The following is a 25,596-nucleotide window of genomic DNA, read 5'->3' as shown; positions in this document are numbered from 1 at the left end:
GTCCTTTCCCACACAGTTGTAAAAATAATCGTATGGTAATTTAAATTTGATTGTGCAACTTTGCTGCATAAAATTCTTCATTGGTTTTTCATTTCCTTATACTCATTACACAACTCAAGCCTTTTGCGATGACCATAAAGCCTGCAAGATCTTGCTTCTCCCTGGTTCTCACCCTCATTCCATACCATTTTTATTTGTTTTGTTTTGTTTTTATTATAAAATAAGCAGAAAAGTTGAGGAATAATACAAAAGAACACCCACGTACTATTTATTCCTTGGGTCAGTCTGTTCAAACCATACTGGGCACTTTACTCTTCCGTGAATTTTTTGTATTCCTAACCATCTTACAGGCTTTGAATTTGTTATGATTTTCTTTGATTTTAAATTGTTCCCTTATCCTTATGTGGCTCTCTCCATACCTCCCAAACCTTAGCTCTTCTAAGAGACAACTTCACTGACATCGGTCTAAAGTACTTTCTCAATGCTAGTCACTATCATGAATCCTGATTTATTTTCTTCCTAGTGACTACAATGGTAACTTTCATGTTGTCTGCCTTTGCTGACTAGAATATAATATCTTTGGAGGTGAGGTTATGCCCATCTCATTCCTATCTGTAATCTTCAGTATCTAGAAGAGAGACCTCACCAGAGAGTAGGTGCTCAATAAGTACGTGCTGGATGTTTAAAATGAAATAATCAATAAGAGAACAGGAACCTGAGATAGATGGAGGCTCCCCTATCCTTAACCCTGAGAGACTTTCTTCCGTGTCACTGGTTGACTCATAAACAACAACAAAATAAAACAATCAAACAAAAGTCAAGTGAAACAAAAAGCAATTGAAAGTGTTCTTGCTAACTACTACAGATAAATACACACCTAAAAAAAAAAAATCAACAAATAAACACCAAAGATCAATAATCATTGATTTTATCTAACTTAATGACTGTTTGTTTTTTCTGTTGCAAGACCCAAGCATTTCCCAGACTGGGGGCCATCTTCAACTCTTTCCAGCACCACTGACTTTTCTCAGATGACCCATTTAGCTGTTTCTCCCAACCAGAGTAACACTGTCCCCAGAATTCTACCACCACAAGCTTCTGGTAGACTTATCTGTGACACACAGAACAAGGACTACAGCTGTGTATCTCCCAACATTGAGATTAACCATGCTCTCACAAGGGGCCCCGGTATTGCCAAGATGGTATCTTTGTCCCTTTTCAAAGATGTGAATGCAGTCTCAGGCACACAACAGAAGTAGTGCCAATAAAGTCTCTTCTTGTCAGCCTCACAAACAGCCTCATTACTTGGTAACGGCAAACATGGTTTGAAGTTGCTGCTCCTGCCAAGCTGAAGTCTACGGATGCCGAGGTCGAGTGATTGAAAATTCCAGATTACAGGCAGACGGGGATGAAGTGTTCTTTATAGCCCTTGCTCATCTGCTCAAAGCCTCTGGCCAGAAACAGTTCTCTGTTTGAAGGAAAGTAAATATCTTCCACAGCTGAAAATAAATGTGTTTTGAGGAAAATCTAGGCAGGACTTGTGGCAGGGAGCATGGCTTGCAGGCCTGGGGAAGGCATGGGGAGTGATCACTAGCGGTTGTTCCTCAAACCAGGGAGGTCCTCCGCTGAGATCAGCCAAGGCCGGGAGCACTAAGATTTAGCTTTTCTCTCAGTGTGAGATGGGGTTAGTTCTGTCATTGGAGAAACAAATCTCTCTTGGTTGAGTTTGCCTATAATTGGCAATTGTATCATATTTGATGTAGGGTTCTGTTTTCCCTGACTCCTTGAAAAGCTGGACCACACACCGTTGGAACTGGTAGTTGCCAGGATTCTGGTCCAATATCCCGGGACATAATGCCTTTAGCAGGGTTACTGCAAGCTCTGTCTTAGATTGTCTTCAATACCGGACTGTTCTTCAATTATAGCTTCAAGTAAGAATTAAAAATAGGAATAAATTTCCATTATTCCCTATATCTCTCAACATTGATATATATACACATATTCATTCAATTATTAAAAATTATGAATTGAACTCTTTCTGTGCACCAGACACATCTTAGGTCTTGGTTAGGCAAACTGTCTAGAGCAATTCAGTGGCCTGGTCCCTGCCATCAGCTGCCTCAAATTTCCACTGGGAAACACACATAAGCCAATAATTATGATGTAATGTGATGAATCCAATAAGACAGATAGATATCAAGGATTGGAAAGCTCAGATGTTGGAGGGATTTATGGCCTTCAGTTTGGGAGAGGACTTCTTAATGCTGGAAACTACAGAAGTTAAAGAGAATGAGATTTCCACGTCTAGGTTGGAGATGGAGGAAATAAACAAGGAATTTGTTTTCAAAACAGAAATATCATTAGAGATTAATAGCTCTAGGTGGAGTTGTGGGCAGACCCTTTGAAGAATGTAATGAAATCTATAGGCTTTCTCCCTCGAGAATATAATGTCCATAAACAAACACACGAATTCTTTAATGAAGCTCCAAAGAGATTATAGAATGCTCTGCATCAGGGACAGGTTAATAATCTAGGACACCGTTAGTCTAAACTCCCTTTATTTCCTTTTACCTATAAAGCAGTGTTTCTCAAAGTAAAGACTTGAGCCAACTGCATTAGAAACACGTGAGCTATTTGCTCAAAATGCAGATTCCTAGGGCTCCATGTCACATCTATTTTTTTTAATTTTTTAATTTTTTTAAGATTTTATTTATTTATTTGAAAGACAGAGATCACAAGTAGGCGGAGAGGCAGGCAGAGAGAGAGAGGAAGCAGGCTCCCTGCTGAGCAGAGAGCCTGATGCAGGGCTCGATCCCAGGACCCTGAGACCATGACCAGAGCCGAAGGCAGAGGCTTAACCCACCGAGCCACCCAGGCACCCCCAGATCTATTTTTAAAGAGTTGTTCTAGTGTGGGGTCCAGGAGTCTGCTTTTAGCAACCACATTTGTGTGATTCTGTGAAATGAAATCTTTTTTAAAAAGTTATTTTGATTAATTAACATATAATGTACTATTGGTTTCAGGGGTACAGGTGATTCATCAGTCTTATATAACACCGAGTGCTCATTGCATCACATGCCCTCTTTAATGTCCATCCCCCAGTATCCCATCCCCCTTCCTTCCTCCCCTCCAGCAGCCCTCCATTTGTTTCCTATGATTAAGAGTCTCTTATGGTTCATTTCCCTCTCTGGTTTCATCTTGTTTTATTTTTTCCTTTCTTCCCCTGTGACCTGTGTTTGTTCAATGAAATCTTAATTGCTCCTGGGAGATTCTGGAATATATACCCTACACTCCAGGGCATTTCCTGTTTATTTGGACTCACCCTTTTAAAGAAGGGGCGTTACAGGCCTATATCTGCTGAAAGGCCTAAAGGACTTCTCTCACAGAAAACTGCAGGGTTAGAATACTCTGGTTCACACCCCTCCTGTGAGTTCCACAGAGTAAAGCCAAGCTTTAGATAACAAGCTCTGTTCATACCTACTTTGTTCCCCTGGGCTTGTCTTCTCTGCCCAAGAACATTGCAAATTCTTGGAATGCTAGGTCCTAGCTTCTCATCTTGTACCCTTCAGACGCCAGAGCCCATGGTATATGCCTCAGAAGCATTTATTGGTTATGGGATCAGTGTTCGTTCTTCCTCTTCCTTTTAACACAGCTGACCAGCCTCGCTGTCATTGCATCAGGATCCAAATGGTTTTTGTCGTCTTTCGCATTTTGTTTTAGGCTGTTCTTGTGTATGCCCGTGTCTGTAGCATCCAGTCTCTTTTATTGAAAAATGTTTTGTTGGATTTATCCTCAGCTTTGCCTCTTCCTCCCCAACCCTTCCATAGAAAGCCCTTTGTGTTGAGCAAACAGACTCTAATCTCCACATCTTCCTCTGAGCTCCAACAGGGCTGCCAGGTGAGCATCCCAGCACCAACCCGGAACATCTGTTCGAGTGGTCCAGAGCCGCGGGTAGTGATTGTATGTGCAGTTCTGTTGTCTGATGGGCCCTAGGTCCAGCATGCTCAGGGAGGAAGCCAGGAGCACAAATGTTTGCCTTGCCGGCTGGAAGTCCTAAAAGCAGCTGCCTGCTGATTGATGATAACTTGCATAATGACACTGAGTGTTCACATGCTGCCAGGCATGAGCGAGACCCCGCGAGCTCCCCTGTGCAAGCCCTTGCCGGTTGGCCAAATCCTTATCTTCCAGCATGCAGGCAACAAAACCAGCAAGAGCCAGAAGTTATCTGATCCAAAGATGCCCATGACAACCCCAGTGGTTTTAACACATGGGGGGGTGGAGGGTATGGGGGGACTTGATGCTTTCCACTTGCAATTTTACTAAGAATACTATGTACAAGGGACTCAAAGCAGACATGACGCCTATGTATTGGAATATCAGGATAGGATACATTAGTATTTTTATGTTTTATGGATAAAATCACCATCTATTATGGAGCTCGTAGAATTGACTTCAAGAAACATTTCTTTAAAAAAAAATTCCTCTTCTAGTGAGGCCAGATTTTAAGAAAGCTACAATACTTACGTTTATTGACTTTCTAGAGAATTTTCTTCACTGCTGTGACAAAAATGTGATCTTTGAAATTAAGATGGCCTACCAAAGTGGTTAAAAATGGCACTATAAAATGGAAGATTAGCAATAGGCAATAATTTGCATTAATATTTCTCAAGTCACTCTATTTCATCCATTTTCATTGTCACTGGTTTAGTTAAAACCCTTAACCACTTCTGTTGTGATTTATTCTACTGGGTCCTAAATGGTTGCCTTGCCTGCTGTCTTACCCCACTATCTGCCCTTGACCACATGGCCGAGAGATTTCCCAAGGTCACAGGGGGTCAGATGACTCCCATGACCTCTAGTTGCCTTCGGAGGGAAGTGTCCCAACTCTGTTATAGACTAGAGGCTCCGTCATAACTCGCCCCTTCTCTCCAAATGCAGATAAACCTACTCAGCAAAGGGAGCTATGAGTTTGCACATGTCTGCTTCTCCTTGGACAGAGAACATGTCGTTCTTTATCCCTACATTGCTGGGGCCTGCCTTTCACATCGGTGGGCCACTGCCCTTACCATGTTGAGTTCTGCCGACTTTTAGTCTTGAAAGGTGCTATCTGGAGCTATTAAAAAAAGTTGTCAAAGAAACATGAGAAACTGGTGGAGATTATTAAAGCACACCATCTTACTAGAGTCTCCGAGGTATCCTCTTATAAAAAGAAAGCAGGCTGGCTAGTTTAACCAATCCTTTCCCAAAATAGGTGAACTCAGAATACTTTTTTTGTTTGTTTTTTTGAGAAGCACCTCTCAATTAACGTGTTTCATGGGTCAACAATGTGGAAAATTTACTTAACTTTTCCCCCTCCAACCAGATTCATTGAACATAATCAAATTCTGTGTACAAAGTGACCTGAGCCTGCTGCTTCAAAACAGGAGCCTTTCTTACTAATATTTTAATAAGTCAGTCCGTTGAGTGTCAAAAAGCAGCTTACTTCATAATTAATAGAAAAGTACCCGATGCACACTAGATAAATGGCCTCACTTCTGGAACTTTCATAGTTCTGCAAGATAATTAGTACAGGTAGGATCGAGCCCCTATGACAGGCTGCTGGAGAAATGATGTGAGCTATCAAGAGGCCACTTTGTGCACTGCCACTGTGATGCCATCCTATTTCTGGTTGCTAATGTTCCCGTTATCTGATTCTACAGACACCACAGGAAAGTCAGTGGGGTCTGAGGTTCGCTCAGCAGCTTGCTGGGCTAGAGCAGGTATCCCCCCAGCGTGCTTCACTTGATGGGGTCCCACAACAACCCAGATTAGGTCCCTGTGAACCTGTGCACAGGACTCCAACAATGGATGGGTTCTTCATCATGTCCTCCGAATGCTGCTTCAAGGTCACCTCTATCCTGCTCACTGTTCGCCCAGCCCCAGATCCCACAGTGCATCATGTCCTTCTCCACCCCAGGCCTGGAGTGCATCTCACTCACTCACATGGAAAACTTCCTTTTAAAGCTCTTTACCTGCGGGTCCCTCTTATGTGTATATGTGTGTACACACACACACACACACACACGCATGCATGCACACAGACAGTATATATGAATATGTAAATTCTTTTGTTTTCCTTATGGCATGCACTTAGCAAAGTGCTCCAAGACTTTCTATGTCTTTGTGCAGGTTACTCATCATTTTCAAACTAGTCAAGGTTCCTTTGGTTATATTTTACAGAGACTAAATTCAGATTAGTTTAAGCCAATGGAGAAGATTTCGTAGCTCAAATAATTCACCAGCACAGTGGTGATGATATTCTTAGTTATCCCTCAGTGGTTCTCAACAGAGGATGATTTTGCCCCTCCTCATCCCACTCCCCGGGTGAACTTTGACAATGTCAGATGACATCCTCGTCACAACTTCAGGAAAGTGGGTGCTTCTGGCATCTAGCGCTGTGTTGATGTTAGCACAAGAGAGTCCCCTTCCCCGGTGAGGAAGCACTTGGTCCAAAATGTCAGCTGTGCCAGAATTGAAAAACTCTGATTATAATTAGGTCTAAACACTCAAAGTCATTAGGAGGTCTTTGGTATTCCTCTCTCATGTCTTCTGTCAAAGCTGGATTTTATCTTTGAATAGTGGGAAACGTGGCTGCTGTCTACATGAGATCAACTTATATCCAGTTCTATGACCTAATAGGAGAAAAGTCTTCCTCGCCAGTTTCAGTCGGAAAAATACCAGAGAGTTCATTTGATTGGTCCAAGTTTGATCATGTGATCATTACAGAATCAATCCCTACAGATGTTCCAACGATCCCGGCATAGACCATGTACTCATCTTTGGGGTGAGGGGAGCAAAACTGTGTCAGACAAACTCAACATTTATCATGCTTGGAATTCACTTTCTTATTTTAAAATAGAAATAATAATTGGTTTCATTAAATATTGTGAAGCTTATTTTTAATGCATGTAAAAAGTGTGACAGAACATTTGAAATATGGGACATCTTTAATGGTAGATATTATGTTTGGCAGATATACTTTTTAAATATTTTTATTGTGATAGTAACACTTAACATGAGATCTACCCTCTTAACACATTTTTAAGCACACGATACAGTATTGTTACTATAGGCACAACGTTGTATATGGCAGATTTCGAGAATTTATTCATCTTGCGTGACTGAGATTTGATGTCCTTTGAACAGCGAGTCCCCATTTCACTCTTCCCTCAGCTCTGGTAACCACCATTTTATTCTCTGTTTCTAAAAGCATGACTATCTTATTTTATTTATTTTTGTAAGATTTTATTTATTTATTTATTTGACAAAGAGAGAGAGACAGCATGAGAGGGAACACAAGCAGTGGGAGTGGGAGAGGGAGAAACACGCTTCTCGCTGAGCAGGGAGCCCGAAGCAGGGCTCGATCCCAGGACTCTGGGATCATGACCTGAACCAAAAGCAGACACTAAACGACCAAGCCCCCCAGACCCCCCTATAGCATAACTTTTTTAAAGACCTCTTATAAGTGGACTCATATAGTATTTGTTTTTCTCTGTCTGGCTTATTTCACTTAGCATAATATCTTCCAAGTTCATCCTTCTTATCATGGTTTCCTTTGTTTTTAAGACTGAATAATATTTTACTTGTGTATATACCACATTTTCTTCATCTGTTTATCTGCCAATGAACATTAGGTTGTGTCTGTATCTGGGCTGTCCTGAATAACAGCCGCAGTGAACATCAGAGTGCAGAGGTTTCTTCTAGATCCTGATTTCAGGGTATTTTGGGTATATGCCCAAAATAGGATTACTGGTTCATATTTTTTAATTCTATTTTTTAATTTTGGGGGGCACCTCCACACAGTTTTCCACAGTGGCTATGCCAGTTTGCCTTCCGAGCAATAGCGCACAGGGGTTCCAAATTCTCCACATCCTCACCAACAGGGGTTGTGTTTGACTTGATTTTGTTTTGCTTTGAAAACTCCCATTCTAACATAGTGAAATGACCTCTTGTTGTGGCTTTGATCAGCACTTCTCCAGTGATTAGTTACACGGAGCATCTTTTCATATTCCTGTTGGCCATTTCCATTTCTCCTTTGGAGAAATATCTGTTTAAACTCTTTGCCCATTTTTTAAGGGTTATTTAATTTTTTTGCTCTTGAGTTGTAGGAGTTTCCTTACGTGTTTTGGATATTAATCTTTTATCTAATATATGGTTTGCAAATATCTTCTCTCATTCTGCAGGTTCCCTTTTCATTCTGTTGATTGTTTCCTTCGCTGCACAGACACTTTTCGGTTTAATGGAATCCCACTTGTCTAATTTTGCTTTTGCTGCTGGTGTTTTGGTGTCATATTGATTGGTAGATATTTAATGATTATGCCAATTAAAAGATAAGAAAAGAGTATAGATAGTCAATCTCTGCTGTAAAAAAAAAAAAGAAAAAACAGTATCATATGCAGTCCAGAAATCATAAAACCCATTGTTTTTACTTCATTTTGACTTTGGTTTTCAAATATCAGCAACTGGACCTTTACATTTGCTTGCTGACAAAAGTATACCACAAGCTGATGAAATATATCTGGTAGCTGTGGTCTCAGGAGTCCATTTAAAGTTGTGAAATATACACAGTTTGAATGTTTGGTGTCAAGGCTGCATTTAAATCCTCAGACCAATTAAGTCTAATTATTGAGTGAATAGTAATACTTTTCTCCAACAATGTGAAGGTTAAATTAAAATTCATTTTCAAATTAGAAGGTAACACCTACTGTCAGTCAGTCAAGTATTTATTGGAGGACTTGGTTAGAAAAAAAATAGAGATTAAAAATACTAACTTGAAGTGAGGCTTTTCTTTTAATGTGAGCATTATACTTAGATAATGCAAAAATCTTGCTTTTTTAACCCAGGACCGTGGCAAACCTAAAACAGACCTTTCTGAAACTCATAAACATGGCCCAGTAAAGGTTTCAGGCATAGGCAAATTGGAGGTAACTTATGGACTTGAATATCCCATCAGCTATTGTGGAATAACATTAAATCTCACTATTCTTGCTAGCTATATTAAAAATACATAATATTTCTCTTGTTTGACATGAGCTTTTGTGGGGAGCTACAAAACATAAACATAGATAAACACCTGGCTTCAGAGATTTGCACAGGAGAAAAAGAACCTTATAACGGCAGTCAACAAAGAAAACCATTTCATTGGGTATAAAAATCACTGAGTTCAATATACACAGGGATCAGGAGATGAGTCATATTCCAAGCTTCCATCCACTGTCCTACAGAAATACTGTACTGAGCTCAAATTTTGCTCAATGGGGGATAGATGAAGTGAGAGGAACCATGCAGTATGGCCAAAATTAACCATTTTGTGATGATCACTAAATAGGGAATAGGCTCACTTTTATACTCTATTATGTTTTTTAATGAAGTCATGCAACAAATTATAAAGAATGATGCAATAGTACTGAGGATTCTACCATCCCACCTCATTACCCACAGGGATAAAATCACCTTACGTTGTCCTCTCCAATTACACCCTCTCCTTGTCCTTGCCCTTGACTCAACATAGTGTTTCCAAGATTTATTAATCTTAATATATGCAGCTTTAATTCAAACAACCTGTGACTTTTTTTTAAAGAAAGAGAGCCATTAATATCTCTGTACCAGCTGTCTGTATACCAGTCTGGCTAAGCCATTCTACTTTTGTCTAGTTTATTATAAACTTACAATAAGCTTGAGAAATTGATCTTATCTTTCCTATTTTCTTTCCTTGCACATTTGGAAAAAATGAGTTTTATAGAATATAAACAACTTGCTTAGTTCATAAGATATAACACCAAGCAACATATCAAGTTGGGAGAATATTTGGGAGGATAAATATATGTTGTTCTGTTAGTTATAAAATGGACCAAATAAATATTTCTGGTTTTCTAGGAAACAATAGAAATGATCTCATATAGGAGATATTAGGATAATATTATCTATTAGGTATCTAATTAGATATCTAATATTAGATAATACTAGGAATTTCTGTTTCACACACTGACGTTTTCAGGTTTAAAGAATCAGAAAGACTCTATTGTTTTATGTTTCATATAAGAACTCCATCATACACAAATAAAGTGGAAAACAAAGGATATTACTTGACTATTCCACCCTATGAAATACGTGAATTGGTTGTCTACATGTAAGTTCATAATCCTGCGTATTCAAGCCCATAATGAAGGGGCATCATTCACCATTAAAAAATCTGCTTTATTTGGGTGCCTGGGTGGCTCAGTGGGTTAAGCCTCTGCCTTTGGCTCAGGTCATGATCTCAGGGACCTGGGATTGAGTCCCACATTAGGCTCTCTGCTCGGCAGGGAGCCTGCTTCCTCCTCTCTCTCTCTCTGCCTGCCTCTCTGCCTACTTGCAATCTCTGTCAAATAAAATATATAAAATGTTTTTAAAAATCTGCTTTATTTAATACAAAAGAACATAATATAGCAACTGCTCTCACCCCCAAATATTGCCCATTAATACATTTCAGTCATGACCTCCTGTGTTCATAATAGTCATCTTTTAACAATTTGCATGTCTAAATCATGTAGGATAAAATGTTTTATAACCAATAAGTCCAATTTAAGAAATGACCTATGACAGCAAAGTAAATAAAAATGATTAGTTCCTCAAAGCGTAAGTTTAAGAGATTGTAATACAATTTTGTTTTGGTCATGTTGATGCTTTCTTCCTACTCTCCCTCTCTTCCTTCCAAAAAGGATGGATGAGATTTGGGATGAGATTTGGGTACATATGCCTACCAAGCCATACATTAACAAATGGTTCACTTCTGGCACCATATATGTAGCTCACAGCCACCTGCTTAATTTTCACTATGTCCTCTGTAAATTATCTATTCCCTTTCTAGGTCAGACAAAATGTATTTTCAAAGTGTATGTGAAATAACCTTCCTTCATTAAAAAAAAAAAAGAAAAGAAAAATTTAAAACATTGATTTTTTGCATTGAGGTCAATACTCACTCTTTTTCTAAAGGAAATTTTTAAAAAGTCACAGCAATAAGGAGAAAGAGGTCTTGAGTTAGTTTTCCTGTAATGAAACTACACTTAGCCCACTACAATTTTCAAACAACACCCCTACTATCAGAGTCATCATTACCTGGGGTGCTGGATGTAAATCAAATGATGAACACTGAGATAACTGGGGTCCTCTTCTATCCCTGTGCTCACTCACCTTCCCTAAGTTATTCTTTGGTGCCTGAAATGTTATTATTTAATATTCTTACTTTTGATCAATGACTAGGTTATAACTGGTAGCCTCTGGACATCAATTCTTGGCAAAAAGCAGCAAAGGGGAACAGAGTTCTTAGCAAAGTGGCTAAGCATATTAAGGCTTCTACACAGGGAGACTAAATTATAATTGTATTTGTTTTGACTAGAAGTATGTTACCTCAAAGGGGAGCCATGTTTCTAAACTTTGGCACTATTGCTATTGTGGACCAGATACTTTTTTGTCTTGAGAGTCTGTCCTAGACCTTGGAGGACGTTAGGAGCATCCCTGCCCTCTACCCACTAGTTATCAACCCTACCTGCCTCTTGGTAAACTGTGACAACAAAAAAACAAAAACAAAACAAAAAAACCCCAAAACCCACAAAACAAAACAAAAACCTTTCCAGACATTGCCAAATGTCTGCTGGGGGCCACATCACTCCTGGAGGACAGATCACCCTGAGAATCACTGACATAGTCTTGACAAGAAGCATGGACTGGAAATGGTTCCTCACTAGAACAATAGTGTCTGCTATATAGCAAGAAATCAGTAAATATTTGTGAAATGAATGAATAATTGAAACATCCAACACAAATGATGCTCCATTCATAAAAGAGAATACTATCCAGCTGTTTCAAAGTGAGAGTTTCAATATGTTTATTAATGTGGTTGGGTGCTCATGAAATATTAAGTGAAAAAAGCCAGTTACAAGGTTTGTCTAATTTATTCCCATTCTCTGGTATGAAAAAATATATATCTTGAAGTATATGCAAAAATCGTGGCTATATAAGATGGGCGGATTGCAGACTATTTTAATTTTTTTCTTATGCTTCATTATACTTCATTATGTGCAATATTTTTATAATACAAAGTTTTGTTGTCGGTGTACAGATGACATAATAAAGAGCAGAGTAGGCCAAACACACCACAGAAAGTTCCTTTCTAATTCTAAATTCTGCATAACGAGATTTCTGAAAGCTAAAACACACTAGGTATCGGACCTAAGGGGAATGAACTGTTCTCTAAGAACGTTGCTCTGGATATTGCCTGTTTCTAAAAATCACTAACTGTGTGCCCCGTACTGTCCTGGGTACCATGGAGACCCAGGGAAAAGTTCAGAATCTAATTGGGGAAATAAGACCTAGACACACGGTACCATCAAAACAAAATGAAACAATATATAATGAGATGTTAAAGTGTGTGCTGTGAACACTGCTTTAGGATTCCGTGGAGAAGAGGTCTCCAAGAATTAGTACACTGCAGAAGATGGGACTTCAGTTGAGTTATCAAGGATACGTAGGCTCAGATAAAAGGAGGAGGGAAAAGAGGATGCCAGTGTGGGGAGAAGAGGCAAATACTTCACATAAGGGCACAAAGAGAAAAAGCGAGTGCAGGTAGAAGGCATCAAAGATGCTGATCCCATTGAGACGAGAGGTGTAAGGACCACCTACCAACAGGCGCGCAACTGGTATCTTGGGTGTGATAATGCTCTGTTAAGGAGAAATGTTCCAAACATTACCAGAGCTTTGTATACCTTTGGCCCCTATCACCAGTGGCAGAAGCATCCATTCTCAGCAAAGGTAATTGTACACAGGCCATAGACACACGTTGAGACATTGGGCCCCAGCAATTTTTACCCATTTGTTCTGTTTCTCCATGGCCCCCCAAAACACCCAGCCAGTATAACTAGGAACTACATACATCTTCTCAAGTGCTCCCTAGAGGGGGTTACTGCCCCTGCTGAGAACTGCCACGGGTCTATGATCTGTCTTCGGATGTTTTGGGCTGTGTATTTCCTCCACTTCCTACAATTTCATGTGCTTTCTACAAAAGTTGTGAGCCTCACCGTGGGAGAGCAGACTCTTCAGTCAAATACACAGGATTGGGATTTAGGCTGCCCCATCTGCTGGCTCTGTAATTTCAGGCAAATTACTCTACTCCTTTCTCTGTTCTCTCCTATGTAAGATAGGGCTAGCAGGAATGAGTGTGTTATGGGTTGCACTATGTTCCACAAAAAGGATGTGTTGAAGTCCTACTCCTTGGTAGAAGTGACCTCTGAGTGGAGACCTGGTGAGGAGAAACCAGCAATGCTAATATCAAGAAGCCATGTGTAGTGGGCAGAGAAACAGCTAGTGTTGGGGGGAAAGAGCTTGGGACTTAGGAGGATGGATAGAAGTCCCCGGTGACTTATGTCCAGGGAGCACATGGTAGGCTAGCATGCAGCTAATTCAGAGCTAGTGAGGAGTCAGATTATGGAAGACCTGGGGTGGGGTGGGTCACACTTGACATTGGTTTGAAATAATTCTTCATGCGATGAAAGGCATTTGGATGATTTTCAGGTAAAGAAAAGGAAAATATGAGAGCTTAAGGAAAGGGGAGAGAAATCAAGATTCTAAGGAAAGGACTCCTTTCTAGGGAGATTTAACCATATAGATTGTTATAAATAATTTTTCAAACAAACCAGTTGCCTATATGGATCTAACATACATCATCAGCGGGGTTTGTAAACCACAGTGATTAAGAACAAAGGATCTGGAATCCAAGGACCTCGGAGTAACCTCAGCCCTATCATGTCATGGAGCGTGGCCTTGGGCAAGTTACATTTAGGCTTCAGTATCCCAGTCTCTAGAACAAGAAATGCCTAAGATATGCCATTATCTCCTAGCCTCAAACCTAACAAACACATTAAATGTTAGTGATTTTTATAAACTCCCACCATCATCCTCAACCTATAGAATCTATCATGGCAGAGAGCTTTGCACATGGTACTTGCGAATCTAGGTTCTTTGGAGGATGATAGGAACCATATTTAATGTTCATCACTGTTGTTTTGTTTTTCCAGTGCTGGCCCAAGTGTTTTGCACATAATAGACCATTAATAAATACTTATTAAATTGATAAAAGAAGCAGATGCTTAGTATGTAATTGATGAGTTACTCAGCTGAACCATTTACCTGCCGATTTCCAAATGATCTGTAGCCCAGATATGATGTGTCCTTTCACATTTATTCTCAATTAGATGACAATCTCTTAAAGGCTCTTTGAATTAAACCATTATTTTTTGCACCAAATTTGAACATTCTGTGGATGAGAAGACTTGGTGAAAGGGAGGCTGTAGCTTGTTGTGTGTAGATATTGTATCTATCTGAGTGAGACGATATATTTTTGGTAGAATGCATTTCTATAGAGCCATGGCTGAGTTGTGTAAAGTATCCATGCATATTTCATGTTATCTACAAGCCAAGGCCTAGAAATGAAAAATGAAGGTTGTACTGTCAAACTCAGAATTTGGGCAGACATTTTGATACAAAATCTGTCTACAAGGAGAATTAATGTACCCAGAGTGAGGCAGACATAGCAACAGTTCAAAGGTATCTTTGGAAAGAAAGTCCATATCTCAACAATGTCTTACACATAGTAGGTATCCATTAAAAGAACCTTGGTGACGCAGGTAATAAACAATAGTATTATCTAGTGTTGAAACAAGCATGTTCTGGGAATAAGAGAATTCAAATTCAGACTATTCCTTTTCCAAGCTATGTTTCCTTGAGATGTGACTTATGCTGAATGAAATCTCGGGGTTCACATACATCTCCACAAAGACTTCCCTTGTGGGGCTGCTGTTTCTGTTGCATGAGAGAATGTGTACAACACGTAGTAAGTTTGCCACCCTGCATTACTTGTTGATTCCACCATTGTTGTCACTGTTATTTTTTTTTAAGATTCACTTATTTTAGAGATAGTAAGGGAGAGGGGCAGAGAGAAATGAGAGAGAGAAAATTCTCATGCAGACTCTCTACTGAGCATGGAGCCCTGGACGGGGTTGGATCCCAGGACCCTGAGAACATGACCTGAACCAAAATCAAGAGTTGAATACTCAACGGACTGAGCCATCCAGGCGCCCCAGTCATTGTTATTTTTATTATTAAATGTTCACCAATTAAATCATAAACATATTCTGCACAGACAAGTGGGTAACAGATTTCCAACTCAACCATAACAGAATAATGAGTGACTTATCTCCCCTTCCCCACCAAATAGAACTATACAACGGGGTAAAATATTTGAGGCCTTCAATTCAATTCAACCATTCACAGAAAAAGGAAAAATCATATAATCATCACAACTGATGAAGAAAAGCATGGAACAAAATCAGAGACTTTCTCAATCTGTAAAATCTTCTGATGGGAATCTATGAAAAACACACAGGGATCATTATATCTGAAAGATACCTCTTGAAGATCTGTCATGAAAGACAAAACAAGTTTTCCTTAAGATCAGGGACACCTGATTTTATTCAACATGGTACCAGAAGTACCAGCAACTGTGATAACACAAAAATCAATAAGCATACATATAATACATGAAAAACATTAATAAAAGAAAAGCTTATAAGCATTAAAATAAATAAGTAAAAGTGTCTTCTTAAACGGATTTTATTTATTTGAGGGGGGCATGCAAAAGTGGGGGGACAGGCAGAGGGAGAAGCAGACTTCCCTCTGAGTGTGGAGCCAGAGGCAGGGCTTGATCCCAGGACCCCGAGATCATGACCTGAACTGAAGTCAGACACTTAACTGACTGAGCCACCCAGGTGCCCAAAAGTATTTTTATTTACAGAGTATATGATTGTTTATGTAGATTTTTCTAAGACTACTAAATCTAATAAGGGGATTTAACAAGATAGCAAGAGCCAATGTCAATATGTGAAAAGAAATTGTATTTCTATATTCTTGCCAAAAATTGGAATTTATTTTTTAAATACCAGTTTTTTATATACCATATTTAAAAAAATATGGTAGTTTTTAAATACCATAAGATTGTTAGTGATAAATTTTATGAAAGATGTGTAAGACTGCCCCACTGAAATCACACAGTATTACTGAGAATAAAATTAAGAGAATCTAAGTAAATAGAACTATGTTTTATAAGTCTGTATTTTTAACTGTCAAATTTATAGAATCAATGCAATCCTAGTCATAATTTCAGTGACTATTTTTGTGGTTGTTAATTTGACAGATTCTATTCTATGTATGTAGAAATGCAGAAGATTTAGACCTTAACTGAGGCAAAAGCAATATTAAAAAAAAAAAAAATAGCAGGGACACCTGGGCTGCTCAGTTGGTTAAGCATCTGACTTTGGCTCTGGTCATGATCTCAGGGTCCTGGGATGGAGCCCCTCTTCATCCTTCAGCCCCTGTTTGGAGTCCCTGCATGGGTCTCTATACTCAGCAAGGAGTCTGAGGGTCTGCTTGTCTTTGAGCCCTTCCATCACTCATGCTTGCAGGGGTGGGGGGTTGGGGGAGGAGATGCTTGTGTGTGCACTCTCTCTCTCTCTCTCAAACAAATGAAATCTTTTTTTTTTTTAAGATTTTATTTATTTATTTGACAGACAGAGATCACAAGTAGGCAGAGAGGCAGGCAGAGAGAAAGAGAGGGAAGCAGGCTCCCCGCTGAGCAGAGAGCCCGATGTGGGGCTCGATCCCAGGATCCTGGGATCATGACCTGAGCCAAAGGCAGAGGCTTTAACCCACTGAGCCACCCAGGCGCCCCAAACAAATGAAATCTTTTAAAAAAAAGAATAATGAAGACTTTCCCGTACCTGATTTTAAGACTTACCACAATTCTACACTAATCAAGCTAGTGTGGCGTTGGCACAAAAATAAATGACATGAAATACAGAATCCAGGGCGCCTGGGTGGCTCAGTGGGTTAAGCCGCTGCCTTCAGCTCGGGTCATGATCTCAGGGTCCTGGGATCGAGTCCCGCGTCGGACTCTCTGCTCAGCAGGGAGCCTGCTCCTCTCTCCCTCTCTCTGCCTACCTCTCTGCCTACTTGTGATCTCTCTCTGTCAAATAAATAAATAAAATCTTAAAAAAAAAAAAAAGAAATACAGAATCCAGAGATAGACACAAATGTGTATAATCAATCAATTATTTTTGCAGTTACCAAAACACTGCAATGGGGAAAAGGAAGTCTCTTCAGCAATGATGCTGGAACAACTGGAGATACATATGAAACAAAAGATGAATCTTGATGCCTTCTTTACTCCCAGCAAAAAATTTTGTGCCCATATAAACTTAGACCTAAATATAGGAACTAAGACTGTAACATTTTAAAAATGAAGCATAAGAAGATATCTTTATGACCTTGGGTTGGGCAAAGATTTCTTAGGACACAGAAACACTAAGCATACAAGCAAAAATGTGATAAATTTGACTATTGTTCGTTAGACATTACGAAAAATTTACATGCATTCCATGAGTAGGATTTTTTTAAAGTGGTATATCCATTCAATGGATACCACTTAGCAATAAAAGGGGCAGAGTAATATATGTTACAACATGGGTATATCCCCCCAAATTAAGTGTTGAATGAAAAATGCCAGATCAAAGTGAATTTATACTAGATAATTCCAGTATATAAAGTGTTAGAATTGCTGAAAAATTAGTCCAATTTTATACAAAAAATTACAACAAGGGCTGCTTTTGAATTAGTGGTCAGGAATGGGCTGGAAAAGCACAAGGGAATTCCCTTGAGCACAAAAATGTTCTGAACACAAAAATATTCTGTATCTCTAAAGAGATATGTGTTACAATGTATATGCATTTGTCAAATCTTTCTGAATCTACGGTGTGTTATGGTGAGAAATACATATTTGGTCTTTGTACGGGTTCTGGCACAGAGCTCCTAAAACACTTGGGAGTGTCCAGAGCGGTGAGAGCAATAAAGGTGTCTCTTGTTATGTTAATGATGGCTTTGGACTGTGGTAGAGAACAGAGCTGGTTGCCAGGGGAACTAATTCTGTGAATAGAGGGTTGGAACTTTCAGTCCCACCTCCAGACCTTTGTAAATAAAAGTTGATCAGACATCAGTGACCAATGAGTTAATCAATCATGCCTACCCAAGGAAGCCTCCATAAAAACTCAGAAGGACCAGGGTCAGAGGGTTTGTGTTGGTGAACACTTGGAGACTTGGGGAGAGTGGCAGGCATGGAGAGGGCGTAGAAGCTCTGTGACCTTTCCCTTTACTTTGCCTTACCTATCTCTTTCCTCTGGCTCTCCTGGGTTATATTCTTTTATTGTAAACTGGTAACATAGTGAGTAAAATGTTTCTCTGAGTTCTATGAGCTGCTCTAGGAAAGTAATCAAACCCAAGGTGAAGATCATTAGAACATCTGATCTATAGCTGGCTGGTCAGAAACACAAGTGATAATCTGGACTTGAAACTGTTGGGTCCATGGTCAAAGGAGCGAGACTGATACAAAGCGAAGGTCAAGCAAAGCTTTATTTCGTGCCAAGCATCAAGAATCAAACTGACCGGCCAGGGACGTCTAGCACAGGCCATGTGGTTGGGCCTGGCCACACACAGGTGACCAATGAGGTTGCAACACACAGAGAAAGCTGCACAGTCATGCTAGGTCCCACACGGGTGGCCAGTTGAACTACAATTCACCCCATAGTAGCTATTTGAACTAGCCTATCACCTTGGTCAGAACTGGTGCCCAAAAGGTGGGGCCCACACTCCTTGGTAGCTAGGGAGACAGTATGGGCGCTCTACTGATTGGATGTCTCCACCTGACCCGACTCATCCCTGCATTCAGGGCATTCTCTCCACCTGACTTGACCTACCCTTGTATCTGGGCTTTGTTACCTGGGACGGGTTTCCCGGATTTGCTTTTAAGTAAGTTCCCCTGGAGGGGGGCAGGGTTAATTTAAGTTTTACTGCATAAACAACAAAATGGCTGTTCAACCGGGGTGGGGCTGCTCTGGCTGAATAGGTCCTTACAAAACTGGTGTCTGAAGGGGAAAGGGGTTAGGGAGAGTCAGTTTTGCAAGACTGAGTCCTTAACCTGAAGGAATTTGATGCTACCTCTGGGTAGGTAGTGTTAGAATTGAATTGAATTGAGTTGAAGGACACCCAGCTGGTGTTCAAATAATTGTTGGGGGGGTGGGGACCACCTCATACAACATGTTGGAATTGGGTTCAGAACCTCTTACAATTATACATGAAGAATTTGTGTATTTCACCCTTGTAAGTTTGCATCTAAAAATGGATAGAAAAGTATTATACTTAAGACATTATTATTTAATTCCAAATAAGACATTTTATGGACCATCCTAAAATTCGATAGCATTGTCCATACAGAGGATGAGAGTTATGTTAACATTTTATAGTTACTCCTGGATTTCAGATGTCTTTAGAACTCATATATTCTGTTAAAAGGCCAAAGTTCACACTTGAGGTTAGTTATTATTCCCTTTGTCTTCAGTATAAAAATAGAGAGCATAAGCAATGAATTTTGGAACACTGAAAAGAAATAAAATAAAATAAAATAAAATGAAAAAAAAGATTTAAAAAAAGATTAAAAAAATAGCAAGCAGCCCATTATGGGTATTCATTGCATTTATCCTACATTACTATGTTCTCTGGGAAAAGCTAAATGTACATATTGCTAGAATGATGGATTTAATAGAAATGTTAATAGACCTAACACAAATTTTTAAATAAGTATTTACTCAGATATATATGCATGAGAAAGCATTCTTTCACCTAAGTGATTTTTCACAATAATGTAAGTTTACCCTTAAATGTACCAAAATATGTTTTTTATTAACTTTTATTTAAAATAATCCCAGTAAGTTCAGCTGATAACTTCGGTTGCTTCCATGCCCAGTAACCCTGTGGATTTACAGTATTAGTCACACCCCCAACCCCTGCCATTTTGCAAATGAGGAAACTGGCACTTAACCACTAGGCTGCACAGACACTGAGTTTATGACTTAGACTGGTTCTCAGGACCCACTTATACATCTAAGTGGCTAGTTACTTCAAGCTAAATGAGCTCATCAAATTTAGGACGATTTAAATATATATAGACTGCTGTTTTCCAAGGCTTGTGGGCACACAATGAAGGGATGTGTTCTCGACTTCTTAGAAAACAGGAGTTAAGTTTAAGACCAGTAGAGTCTGTGTTTCTACTCTCAAAGACACTGTTAACAACTGCCGTATCATTATGGCGATAACTTCTTTATGGTGCCCAAATCCTTTGTGTCACCCTCTTGAAACTGAAATAAACAAGTACATTTAATACTCAAAATTGAAACATGGAAAGATGGTATGTAGAAGCCCTAGTGTCTTCCCCCAACACCTACTAAAATGTCTACTCCTAAGTCTAAACTCACAGAAGGTATTGTTTGCTACATGAAATCTTAGCCACTGTGTGGCCCTTTCCCTTAAGTTGCCTTCTTACCAAAAGGAATTAGCCATTGTTTTTTCTGAATTCAATATCTAAAATGACAAAGATGATGTTTTTCTTTACAAAGTCAAGCACTTCTGAGTTGATCAGTTTCCTGGGTTCAGATTATGACCCTAAGCAACTCTTTATGGCATTCCCAAGAAGACGGACCCCTGTTTTTTCTTTTTTTTTTCCCCAAATGATGACAGAAAAATTCTTCTGTTGAAATAACAGAAAAGGCAGAATTAATAAAAAGCAATAGCACTAATATCAATTAATTAATTAATTAGAAAGGAAAGAAAAGAAAAACAGCAATCATTAATCATTGAGCATTTCACAAACATTACTTTATTTATCCTGCATTGGGACTGAGAATAGGTACCACCTACTCAGTCCAGACAATTGTGACTCAGTGGGTGATACCATTTGCACAAGGTCACTCAGACGCTAAGAGGTGAAATTAGGATTTGAACTTACATCATTTTGACCCCATGTCCTGTGTTTATATATTCAGCCATTTAAAATATTTTAACAAATTCACTTGATTCCTGTTCTCTCATAAGCTTGGGAGTTATTCAGTATTAACCTGTTGACCTTTTATTCTTCATCACAGAATATTATTCTTAAACATGGAAAAGAGAATGAAAAGTACACCAAGGAGCCCAAATAGTTATATCTAGTTAACCCTAGGATTCTTTTCGCCCACAACTTTGTCTTCTTAGCTTCCATTCTATGACTCGAAATATCCTATTGATAAAATAGAAGTTTTTAATAGTGGAATTCAACATTAAACTCTAGTTTTTCACATTTGGGTTGCTGGACATTAAGATTCCAGTGTAGTCCCTACCATCTCTCTATCTGCTTTCCCTGGGTGACCTCACTCATGTGCATGGACTATGTTATTATGTACATGTCGCTTGTTTCCAAAACCCACCCTCAGCCCATTTGTCTTCCTGGTGCTCCATTCCCAGACTCCAACCATTTCTTCTACATATAGAAATGTTATTAGTGTCTAGAATTCAACAAGTCCAGAAATGAACTCCATCGCCTCTCTGCAAAATAAATGTTATGAATTTGGTAAAGAAAGAATAAAAAGACAATAGGGAAGCAGGGAGGCAAGAGAAGGAAGGGCAGGGAAGGGGAGGGATGGGAGAGGAGAGGGAGGAAGGAAGGACCAATTTCACACTCCATGTTTCTCTTTTCAGTGAAGGGCGCCATCAGCCATCATGTGGCCAACCAGATACCAGAGCACCACATCTGACTACTTCTCCTTCCATGTGGACAATCAATCACCAAGACCCAGTGACTTTACATCCTGTGTATTTCTCAAATATTTATCATGTCCCCATTGCTTTTGCCATGAATGTACAGTCTCTGGCATCTATCTTCAGGAATCAATCCACCAGCTTTCTAAAGGGGTTTCTATTTTTTTTTCCGCTTGCCCAATCCTCCCAGCCAAGCTCCATGCTATAAAGCAAGGGAGTATTCAAAAATGAAAATTTGAGCATGCCACTCCTTTGTTCCTGGTATGGTTTAGGGTTTATGGTGGGGACTATGGAGCCAGACTACTTGGATTTGATCCTGGGTCTGTCATTCATAACCTTGAAGTTAGTTAACCTCTCTGTGCATCAGTTTTCTTTTCTATAAAATGGGAATAATAATCATACCTATCTCATGCAGTTGTTAGGAGTCTGAATGAGTTAATGTAGGAAAAGCATGCTATTTAAGAACTATATAGATGTTAGTTGTTGTTGTTTTGTTGTTACTGCTTAAACCCCTCAATAAAGCCCAAACTCCATTACAGGGCTTACCAGGTTTTTGGTGGTCTGACCACAGTATACCTCACTGGTCTAATTCTTCAGCATCTCCCACCTGTACCACATAACTGGCCATAAAATTATTTCACTTCTTCCAATGCATCAAGCTTTCTCTTATCTCTGGCCATTCCTTTTTTTCTGGAACGTGCTTTCCATACCTTTTACCTCCTCTTCTTCTTGAAGGTCTCAGTGTAGATATTCCTTCCTCCTAGAAATAGCTCTTGCACCCCTGATCTGGGTGAGATGCCCTTCCTCAGTGATACTGTGACACTGCCTGGTTGTCCATCTTCGTGGACCATATTCTACAGAACACTGCACCTGATCATTTGCATGCCTGTTGTTACCATTAGATGTGTGAATACCATGAGGGTGGACATCCCATCTTCCTCGTATTCTTCTGCATAATACCTGCTACAAAGTAAGTTCTTAATAAATATTGATTGAATTTGTTAAATGAATGGATTTTGTGCACTTTCGGACTGCACAAACGTTCACAGCCAAATATGCTCCGTACCATGTCCAGTTTCTAGTGGCAAATATAAAGAAAATAAACAAATCCCTTCACACTAAAGTTGGTAGGTTGAGGGGTGAAGGTGGGGCATCTTCTCCTGACCCCAACTACTTTCTTTTTGTTCCAGATTTCTGGACTCATCGTGAGAAACTAGCCATAGTCATAATTTTGATTAGATTTTTCTCTCATTCATACTGGTGAATCACTCTGACTGTTGATTTCCCCAAACTTAATAAAATTACTGTATCTCCTAACCATTATGATGCAGATTATCACGGTCTCAAGACTCAGAGATTACTGAGGAATTATAATTTGAAGAGCTATGATTTATCAGTTATATCAGTTTTACTTAAATAAACAAGAAAAACATGCACGATTCCTCTTAATTTACAACTCCAAAGAAATTTCCACAGATATGTGTGAAGAACAGTCATAATCATTTAATTATGCTTCTAGTATATTAAAACCACTGTTAACGTTTGCTTGAATCATTTTATCTTCTTGAATTGCCAGTGGTGATACAAACACATACCACATTATATTTGAAAGTGCATGGAGAATTCTCCTTCAGTGGTCCCAATAGTGTTGAATTAAACTGCTAAAAAAGTACAGTAAGTACTTCTGAGTTATAGCAACAGTTTCTGAGCTAATTTTCAAGATATTAAGTTACTACAAATCCTTTTTTTTTGCTGAAACAAAGGAAAATGAAAAGAATAGAATTGGCTATGAACTGTCACAAAATATGATTTGATCAAGAATAGGAAAAATTTAAAAGGCAAAAAACGATTGCCTCTCAGTCTCCACACTTTCTGGAAAGTGCTGAGGGAAGACTATAGTAATTTTTGTAAGCATATCTCCTGGTTTTCTGTCAATCGAATAGACAAATTAAAAAAAAAATAGATCTGGAATAACAAACCAGCTTTTCCTTTCTTCTGTACTGTCCCCAAGGCCACTTTAATCCTATACCTATTAATAGCCCCCCAAATGGGTAAGAATTTTCCAAGGAAAAGTCTTATTTCAATTTTCTTCTCTTGATGTCTACCTCCTCCATGTCATCTGAATTCTAATCCTACAAAATTATTTTATGTCTTTCCTAATAACAGCACACTGGTGATTTTGATAACCAACCTTCCTTCCTTCCTGCTTTCCTCCCACCCTCCCTCCTTCCTTCCCTTCCTCTTTTCCTTCCAAACAGCCATCCATCCATCCATCCCTCCATCCATCCATCTTTGGCACAGCCTGGTACTGTGTTACCAATTTGTTTATGACCCTCAATTTCCCCTCAATGAATCACAGTTCACACCAGGAGAGCCTAAGTGGGGTGATGTTTCTCTCCATCTGTTGTTTGTCATGTTAAATTTAGATATCTCTGGCAGTGCCCAGATTTGATAATGATAGGTGAGGGCATGTTATATGTGTGCTAACAAAAAGGTATTTTGAAAATCCTGCATGCAATGAATAATTTTCTTCCCACTGCAGTTGTTCTTGCCTGCAGTAAACCTTAACTACAATAAATGCTCAGCTGGAATTACTAACAAAATAACCTTTTCAAGTGATAACTTTTTTTTTTTTTTCTGGTATCATTTGAAGCATGATGCCCAGTGAGATAGAACTTTAATCTCTTCTCTTTCTCTTTCTCTTTCTCTTTCACTTTCTTTTCTTTCCTTTCTTTTCTTTTCTTTCTTTTTGTAAGAAATTGACACTTAAAAAGTCCTTGCTCGTTTCCATTTCTAGAAATAGTACCATCCATTTATCTATCATAGATAAACCTTATCTATCTATCATCTATGTATCTATCCATCCATCCATCCATCCATCCATGTGTTTATCCTATCTAGAGTTCTGCTTCTCTGAATCCTGACTGATATGCCATCATCAGACATCAATAGACCAAAAAAAATAATAATAATAATCCTCTTTTCCCTGCCTTTGAGTTTAAGGAGTAACTATATGGAGCCCAGGGAAAGAGGATAATGATCCAGATCTCTTCCCCTTGAGTTTCTATGTTCTTAAACCATGTCAGAAGAAACAATGACTAGGACCCACTGGCAGAAAACAAAACACAAACCCCAAAAGGGTGCTAACCATAATGAACGGAGGGATTAGAGCTAGTGTCCCAGACAATACACCAACCTTTTAAATTTTGCTATCAGGACATCTAATAGGCGAGTTATACTTGTTCCCTTCCTAACCCAGTTACACAGGCACCATGAATGTGGGTGGGGGAAGACCTCTGTATTATCTGTTTCATATCTAATACCAGATGGCTTCCTCACTGGAGGACAATGACACACAGAGAGGCACTTACAGTGAAGAACAGAGTCTCATTTTCCTTCCTATTATCACCATTAGCACACCAAAGCTGCTGGGTCCTGGGAGTGAGTCCTCAAGAAACAAAGAGTAGACTTCCCCAAATCAGTGGGAAGAGGACTCAAAAGGCATTTAATCTGAGTACGTATCTTCCTTGACTTAAACTGGGGTTACCTCTCCATAAACCCATCATAAGTTGAAAATACCTTAAGTCAAAAATGTATTTAATACCCCTCACCTACCGATCATCGTAGCTTTACCTAACCTACCTTTTCCATGTTCAGAACACTTTCATTAGCCTACAGTTGGGCAGAATCATCTAACACAAAGCCTATTGATATTAAAGCGATGAGAATCTCCTGTAATCTACTGAATACCATATTGAAAGGGAGACAGAGTGGCTGTATGGGGAGGGTGTTTACCAGTGAATTTGCTGTCTACCCTCGCGATCACTTGGCTGACAGAAACTGCAGCTG

At 39.3% G+C, this 25,596-nt stretch overlaps 1 pseudogene across 1 annotated transcript; it reads right to left on the bottom strand.

Annotated features, from left to right (window-relative positions):
• Window positions 1–5,619: 5,619 nt before the first annotated feature.
• On the bottom strand, window positions 5,620–25,369 carry LOC308349879 (ragulator complex protein LAMTOR5-like; annotated as a pseudogene). Its single transcript has 2 exons — window positions 25,363–25,369; window positions 5,620–5,904 (listed from the first exon to the last, which is right to left on the bottom strand). The product of its transcript is annotated as a ragulator complex protein LAMTOR5-like (transcript).
• Between the last annotated feature and the right edge of the window lie 227 nt (window positions 25,370–25,596).

Source organism: Martes martes (genome assembly GCF_963455335.1).
Source record: "Martes martes genome assembly, chromosome: 9".
Taxonomy (NCBI): domain Eukaryota; kingdom Metazoa; phylum Chordata; class Mammalia; order Carnivora; family Mustelidae; genus Martes; species Martes martes.
This window is presented reverse-complemented; position numbering and strand designations above follow the sequence as displayed.